Here is a 4,550-nt window from a genome sequence, read left to right as displayed (position 1 = left end):
AACGGTGTTTCCGTGCACTGCTCTGGTTCGCCAGAAGCAGCTTAAGTCATGCTGGCCACATAACCCGGAAGCTGTATGTTGGCTCCCTCGGCCAATAAAGCGAGATGAGCGCTGCAACCACAGAGTTGGTTACGACTGGACCTAATGGTCAGGGGTCCCTTTACCTAATTCCAGTTAGCTACCGGTAATTCTTAAGCCATTAATATTCCCTTCAATCTCTTAACCTCCTGCTTTAGAGGAAAGATCTGCTGGGCAAAGTGTCTTTCAGCAGCATATTCTAACAGACTTAGGGGGAAATAAATAAGTTGCACTATGGGAGACAAACAATTTTAATGAATGAAATGACACATTTAGTAGAGAGCCAACGGAAGCTTTCCTTCTCCTTTGGGGTTCCAATGAGACTTTCTCCCCTTGATTTCAGCAGATGATATGCACATAACTGAGAATGAAGGAGAAGGTTGTGTGATGTTGTCAATGGAGCCTGAGCAGAAAGAGATGAACGAGAATGTTATACAGGGAACTCAGGTGGAAGAGAGACCCTATCAATGTAGCCAATGTGGAAAAAGCTTCAAACACAAGTCGAACGTTTATGCACACCAAAGAGTTCACACAGAAGAGGCCCCCTATTTATGTATGTGGTGTGGGAAAAGCTATAAGCACAAGACGTCCCTTGTCCTGCATGAAAGAAGTCACACGGGAGAGGAGCCCTATAAATGTGAGGAATGTGGAAGAAGCTTCATTCGTAAATCAAACCTTACCTATCACCAACTTAGCCACACTAAAGAGAAGCCTTATAAATGCTCAGAATGCGGGCAGAGCTTCAGTCAAAAGTGCAACTTGAAAGTCCACCAGAGAACCCACACAGGGGAGAGGCCATACAAATGCTCAGAATGTGGCAAGAGTTACCTTACTCAACCCAACCTTATAGTGCATCAAAGAATCCACACGAAAGAGAAGCCTTATCAATGTGAAAAATGTGGGAAGATCTTCAATCAAAAGAGCACTCTGAACGTACACCAGAGAACCCACACAGGAGAGAGGCCATACAAATGCTCAGAATGTGGGCAGAGCTTCAATCAAAAGAGCACCTTAAAAGTACATCAGAGAATCCACTCAGGGGAGAGGCCACACAAATGCTCAGAATGTGGCAAGAATTACATTACCCGATCCAACCTTAGACTGCATCAAAGAATCCACATGAAAGAGAAGCCCTATAAATGCTCAGAATGTGGGCAGAGCTTCGATGGTAGAACACATCTCAACGCACATCAGAGAACCCATGAAGTGGAGAAAACATACAAATGCTCAAAATGCGACAAGGACTTTACTTCTCCATTTGATCTCATTAAACATAACAAGATGCACATTGAAGAAGGACCTCACAAATGCTCAGAATGTGGAGAGAGCTTCAGGTGCAGCACATCCCTTATGGCACATCAGAGAATTCATAGAGGAGAGGAGCCAGATTTTGGCCTGAGCCATGCTTCTGAACCAAGTCTTGTTGAACATAATGTAACCCGCCCTGAAAAGAAATGTTTTGTATGTTCCATTTGTTCCAGAACATTTGGGTGCAGCGGAAGCCTTGGGTTACACCAACTGAAGCATAAATAGGAGACATCGCAGAGCTTCTCAGGCTGAAGCAAGACCCTTTTTTAAATATCCAATTAATCAGCACAAGACAATTCCCACCAAATAACCCACAAGTGTGGGGAAATCTTTTATGATAGCGCACTCATTTCACGTCAGTTTAATCGGCACAAGACAGCAATGGAGAGGCAGAGAAATGTTGCAAATGCTTCTGTTTCTCCATTCTTCTACTTCAGTGTATTACTCCAATCACTGGTACTTCTTTTTAAATGCATGTTTTACTTGGCACTTGCTTCTAGAAGTATTTTAATGTGTTTGCTGTATTCACGAATAAATTTTGTAGGTTTTTACCCCTTTTGCTTCTCTCTCTATTACTCTGGCTCCTTGTCAAGGTTGCAGTTTTAAGCATACTGTAACAACGTTTATTAAACAGGTTTTCTCATTGCACATGGTTGTAGAAACTCTGGCCTGTGGGCCAATCTGTCTTCCCTATTTCCCTTCTGATTCCCTTCTTATTTTTAATGTTCCTATGTGGAAAATATATGAAAATAAATTTTGGATTTAAATTTTAAAAGAGACCAGGAAGGCTAGAAATCAAAGTGCAGGAGGAGAGAGAGGGAATCTTTCTCTCTCAGCTGCCTGGTTGCTGGTCTTGGCTCAGTTTTCCTCCCTGTGAACTTCATTTCCCAGCAGCCTTTGCAAATCCCTCAGAAACAATCAGCAGCTGGCCCCATTTACCTGAGCATGTGCACAGCTGGGGGAGAATAAGTCTGGGATGCAAGAGGTGAGTCATAAATTCAGCACCACCTGTCTAGAGCTCAAGAGAAAACGTCATGGGATCTTGTAGGAGAAGCTTAACATAGAGCTCCCATTTCTGCTCTGCTTCCTGGGCGCTGACATCCTAGCTTTTAATCTTCCACCCCCAGAGTGAGTGCTGCATTGGGGCTGGATAGTAGACCCATTTTCCTTTCTACTTTCCTGGGTGAGTTAAAGGGATTCTTTCATTTCTTCAGAGGAGGATGGAAGCTGAATCTGGGAGGTGCCTAGTGGTGGGAGTGGAATTTGGTGAGGAAAGTTGTTGCAATAGGCAACAGAATTTGGTTCAAACCCACAATATTAAGAAGAAAAGGGCGTTGCTGTACAGGTTTCCAAACTTTTCATGTTGGTGACAACGCCTTTTAGACATGTATCATTTTTCAACACAACAGTTCAGTTTTTCTAGCAAACTGCAGTTTAAACTAACCCCTTGCCAGCCCCAGGAGGAGAATGGGAAGAATTTGCGCAATATACCTACATACTTCAGCCAACACACTATTGTGTGGCAACACACAGTTTAGAAAGCTCTGGGTTAATGTATCTGGGAGTGGGAGGCGGAAGGAGGGCCTTTCCCAAGTTTAGTTTCAGTTTCAGTTTCCCTTCCTTCTTCCTTGATCATCTTCCGTAAAGGAGCTTTGGCATTCAGTGTTTCCTTATTTGGAGGTGTCCTTGAAGCAGAAATATTAGGTTTGGGGACCACACTGCTGGGGAGCTGGACCTCAAAGTCCCTGCCAGGAAGCAGAAGCATCCTTAGGAGTAGGTGTACTTTGCCAGTGTAAAAAAAAATGACCACATTAATGCCATACTTTTAAAGGTACCTCTTTAAACAGTCCTGGCTTCCTCCAAGCATTCATTTCATTCATTCATTTTACTAACATATATACCGCTTGGTACAGCAAAATACTGAAGCAGTTGACACAATGTACAATGATCCCATCACAAGCCAAAAGCAAGTACAGAGTGTCAAAATACAGTAAGAGCCAATCAATCAAAACATTAAGACTGGAATAATGCCTGTGTTCTATTACAATGCTTCTTTAGAAAAAGGCCTAGGGCCCATATTTAAACCTGTATTTGCGGTTGATCTTAACTACTGCTTGTTTCTTCCAAAGTGTATAGAAAAGAATATATGCACAAATAGATGGGGGTCATGGTGTAGTCTTTGGATGAAATCTGCTTAACACAGGCATCCCCAAACTCGGCCCTCCAGATGTTTTTGGAACTACAATTCCCATCATCTCTGACCACTGGTCCAGTTAGCTAGGGGTGGTGGGAATTGTACAGTCCCAAAACATCTGGAGGGCCATGTTTGGGGATGCCTGGCTTAACGCGAGGCCCTTCCTTATAGCTCTCTGGGTGTGGGAATATCCCTAATATCTTGGGTGTCTCCATTACATATGCCACATTCTCTTCCAGAGTTGAGAGACCTGTATCTCTGACCCATGGAGGACCATGACTCTATGAATCCTCACTGGCAGTGCTTTTTTGCGGGGGACGCAGAGGTCTGCATACCCCTAAACATTTTGTGAATCCAAGTCTGGCCTCATTAAGGGGCAGTATTTCAATAAGAGTAGGAAAATGAGAGTACCCCTAAACATTTTTAAAGGAAAAAAGCACTGCTTACTGGTATGAAGAACCGTGAGACGTCGAAGCCATGCTCTCCTTCCAGGTGAAATAATTAAGAAGCAGAGGCCAATGGCCCATCTAGTCCATCATTCTGTTCTCTCAGTGGCCAAACAAATTCCTGTGGGGAAACATGCAAGGACAAGAGCTCTCTCCTCTTCTTGGGTCCCCCAAAACTCGTATTCAGACGCATTACCTCCTCTGACTGGGGAGACAGAAAAGAGCCGTCATGACTAGTGGCTGTTGACAGCCTTCACTTCCATGAATATAATAATAATGATAATAATGATAATGATAATAATAATAATAATAATAATAAATTAATAATAATTTATTTGTACACCGCCCATCTGGTTGGGGTTCTCCAGCCACTCTGGGCGGCTTCCAACAAAGATTAAAAATACATTAAAATGTCACACATTAAAAACTTCCCTTCAGATGTCTTCTAAATGTCAGGTAGTTGTTTATCTCTTTGACATATGATGGGAGGGCGTTCCACAGGGCGTTCCATCTCAAGCCAAAAG

The 4,550-nt window shown here is 43.1% G+C and overlaps 1 long non-coding RNA gene across 1 annotated transcript; it reads right to left on the bottom strand.

Annotated features, from left to right (window-relative positions):
* Window positions 1-313: 313 nt before the first annotated feature.
* Window positions 314-4,283, bottom strand: LOC309525510. Its single transcript, XR_014216365.1, has 2 exons — window positions 4,028-4,283; window positions 314-481 (listed from the first exon to the last, which is right to left on the bottom strand). It is a non-coding gene; the product is annotated as an uncharacterized lncRNA (long non-coding RNA).
* Between the last annotated feature and the right edge of the window lie 267 nt (window positions 4,284-4,550).

Source organism: Podarcis vaucheri, assembly GCF_965113315.1.
Source record: "Podarcis vaucheri genome assembly, chromosome: 2".
In the NCBI taxonomy this organism is placed as follows: Eukaryota; Metazoa; Chordata; class Lepidosauria; order Squamata; family Lacertidae; genus Podarcis; species Podarcis vaucheri.
The sequence above is the reverse complement of the archived record's forward strand: the minus strand, read 5'-3'. Positions and strand labels throughout refer to the sequence as shown.